Source organism: Mandrillus leucophaeus, unplaced genomic scaffold (assembly GCF_000951045.1).
Source record: "Mandrillus leucophaeus isolate KB7577 unplaced genomic scaffold, Mleu.le_1.0 Scaffold301, whole genome shotgun sequence".
NCBI classification, from domain to species: Eukaryota; Metazoa; Chordata; class Mammalia; order Primates; family Cercopithecidae; genus Mandrillus; species Mandrillus leucophaeus.
In genome coordinates, this window is record NW_012103155.1 from 2858337 (window position 1) to 2862392 (window position 4056).

Consider the following 4056-nt stretch of genomic DNA (forward strand, 5'->3'; position numbering starts at 1 on the left):
GCAGTGAGCTGAGATTCGGCCACTGCACTCCAGCCTGGGCGACAGAGCGAGACTCCATCTCAAAAAAAAAAAAAAGAAAGAAAGAAATGCAAAGCCAGTTCTTAACCCCAAATGAGAGCAATGAGCAGAGAAACAGCAGATGCTGGGAGGCCATGATGCCAGGCACTCCCATGTGTCATTTCACTCAACTCTGACACCCGCTGGTTGGTCCCGGTGCCTTCAGCATTTCTCTCCCTGTGAGCTTTCATTTCCCTTTTGTTATATCTTCTTCATCTCTGTTTCCCTTTCCCTTCTCTTTTCATTTCCTTAAAACATCCTAATTTTCCCCACACATCCTCTGAAATAGAAAAATGAGGCACTAAGTGGATGTTCCTTTTGCATACAAAATCTAACTCAGATCAATCCACAGTGATCCCCCTATGGAACCCATTCATGGCTTCAATATCCCTGCTGCATCACAGTCCACCAGGGGCAATAACTGGATGCCTGCGTGGCTTCTTTATCATCCCTACTATGGACTCACTTCTTATGATCTTTATTTAAAATGAAATTGAATATGTACAAAGGTCCTTTCTTCCTAGCCCATGCCACGCTATATACCCTGGTGGTCTAAATGTTCCTTTAGTGCCTAAAAGATGAACTATCTTCCCCCAAAATCTTATATCTTAGCAGGCAAAAGATACTTTGTGAAACAATGTCATGTCTTTCATATATGAAAACGATGCTTGACCGTAAAGTATGTACGTCGTGATTACTAGTAGAGACAAAGATGTAGTCCCTTCCTTTTTTTCCTTACACCCTATGGCTTAATTAATATATGTCACTTGTCTAACCTTGCAAGTAATTGAATTTAGAGCCCCTTCAAATTTTTCATACAGAGTCTTACTACAACCATTAATCTTGCCAACCCTCCAAATTCTTAATGCAACTTGGCTTTAATGACTCAAAAATGTATTTCTTTTCTAAGCCAATTTTTGGAAGTGACTCCAAAGTGCTCACACCTATCTTTTGAGGGGGGAGGGGAAGAATGAAAGGTTGTACTACCTGCTGTGACTCCAAGAAGCCCTGATTACTATTCTAAGTTAGTCTGCCTTTACCAAGTAGAAGTCTCTTCCTTGCTGAGAAGAGAGAATGCATACACATATGCAGATGCAAATTTAATCTCATGTGACCATCCTACTACTATTAGAATCTTCTTTGAAAAGTGCCTTTAATATGCCATTTATAAATTAATTTTTAACAAATGATTAAGTCCCTTTCCTTTGGAACTTTTCTTTTTTGTTGAGATAAAGTATCACTCTGTTGTCCAGGCTGGAGTGTACAGCCAGGGCTCACTGCAGCCTTGACCTCATGGGTTAAGCGATCCTCCCACTTCAGCCTCCCAAGTAGCTGGGACTATGGCATGCACCACCATGCCTGGCTAATTTTGTTTCTATTTTTTGTAAGAAGGAGTCTTGCTATGTTGCCCAGGCTGGTCTCAAACTCCTAGGCTCAAGAATCGCTTGAGCGCTGGGATTACAGATGTGCTGTAAAGTGCTGGGATTACAGATGTGAGCCACCACTTCCAGCCCTTTGAAACTGTTAATAGAAAATATTTAATAAACTTTGTGCAAGTTTATTGAATGTATTTAAAATGCCCTTGAAAGTCAAAAGTAAATAAATAGATTCACTAGTTGTATTAATCAGTTCTCTGAAGAAACAGAGCCAATAAGATATATATATATATGAAGATTTATTATAAGGAATTGGCTCATACAATTATGCAACTGAAAAGTCCAATGATCTGCTGTATGCAAGTTGGTGACCCAGGGAAACCAATGCTGAAATTCAGTCCAAGCCTGAAGGCCTGACAACCAAGAGCACCAAGGGCAGCAAAAGACTGATGTCCCAGTTAAAGCAATCAGGCAGGAAGGGAAAGGAGTTAATTCCTTCTTCCTCTGCTTTTTTGTTCTATTCAAGCCTTTAACAAATTAGATGATACCCAGCGCATTGGGGAGGGAGTTAATTCCTTTTTCCTCTGACTTTTTGTTCTATTCAAGCCTTTAACAAATTAGATGATACCCAGCGCATTGGGGAGGGAGTTAATTCCTTCTTCCTCTGACTTTTTGTTCTATTCAAGCCTTTAACAAATTAGATGATACCCAGCACATTGAGGAGGGCGGTCTACTTTACCGAGTCCACTGATTCAAATGCCAACCTGATACCATCCAGAAACACACTCAGAGACACACCCAGGAATAATGTTTAACCTTGGCACCCCATGGTGCAGACAACTTGACACTTAAAATTGACTGTTGCACTGTTTTTACAACATTCTAACTGTCTCTTATACACATCTAGATGTGTATAAGAGACAGGTGTATAGAAAGTCTGATTCAAACAGATACACATTATAAATAACTGGTTTTTATAAGCTTGCCTTGTAATTTCAGGAAAATTTCAACTAAACAAAGATGGTAGGAAAAGCATTTTTCCAATAGCTGTGCAAAAATGAGTTAAGCTGGCAGCACAAATTATACCACTGATCATCTCCAATGTGTTAATGTACAGAATTCAACTCAATATGTCTGTTGTTTTTATGTCACAGTTTAAATAGTATCTATGTGTGTACACACACATATGTGCATATATATGCATTATACATAAATATGTGTGTGTGTGTGTGTGTGTGTGTGTGTATATATATATATATATAGGCAGCACCTATTAAATTGTGCTTTGCCTGAAACTGCAGCACCATAAAGATTCAATAGGTAAGAGGGCTGTCTGGCCATGTTAAACAACCAGGGGGATAAGACATCACCCTGGCAACGACACTACAAATCTCAGAATTAAGGACCTGTAATTATGCCAAACATGAGATATACCCGGCATGCCTTAGATTGTATCACAAGTACAAAAAGTAGTGGTTAAACTGTTACCCAATGAGCACTACTCATGGATTTAGCTATTTTAAGACCAGAAAAAAAATTTTGTGTTCCAAAAACAAATTATTTAGTTAGAATTATTCTTTCAATTGTTCATCATTTTTTATTAATGCTCCCGTGGGTCTTTGTACTGAAAAGGACATTCTCTAGTTCTTCCAAGTTTGAAAATATTGAATTCTTTCTCATAAAGACCACAGTTTGCAAACTTAGTTCACAAATTCAAAGAACTATGGAATTACCAACTGCATCTTAATTTAGAGTGTCTGATGTTATAAGGCATACAAGTTAAAGTAATGGTATTGAACACTATAAACGTCTGGATAACAAATACTCCAATAAAAATACTTCTCAAGAGAATGTGTGCAATAACAAAACTCACAGAACTTACACGTATGCTTAAAGCATCTATACAAAACTTGATTTTACAATCACTGTAAATGAATAGTAAACACGTTACATTACTAAATATAAACCCATTCAATGACAATAACCAAAAAGGAAAGTAACGGGTGATCACCCCACTCCCACTGCAGCTCTTTCGTGTTATTAAAATTTCCCATTTTGCAACTGACTCAAAAGCAATCTAGACTTCTTAAAACACAGTGTGGGTTTGGATTACTTTAAATTTATTTCTTGTAACTCAAAGACACAAGTTTTTTAACTTAAAAACATGAATTTTAATCTCCAGATTATGAAGGGTGTACATGTTCAAATACAGGAAACAGATGGGGCCAAAAGCTTCATAAACTTCACATCCTGCATATTTACATCTGTTTACAAGACTTGTGTTTCAAGCAGTCCTGAAGTGAAAAATAGACACAGTCTTCAAAGCACAACTGTACTCCTCTACATATTACATAGAAACTAAAGCCAAGCCTAGACAGATCTTTATTCAAAATACCAGATTATTATGTGAAATGTGACAGCCAGACATAAACTTTGGAATGGTTCACTTAAAAGAAAACCACTTATGGGACATCTACTGTGTATTGGGTCCTAGGAAGACATAGAAATGCAAAGCCAGGCCGGGAGCGGTGGCTCAAGCCTGTAATCCCAGCACTTTGGGAGGCCGAGACGGGCGGATCACGAAGTCAGGAGATCGAGACCATCCTGGCTAACCCGGTGAAAC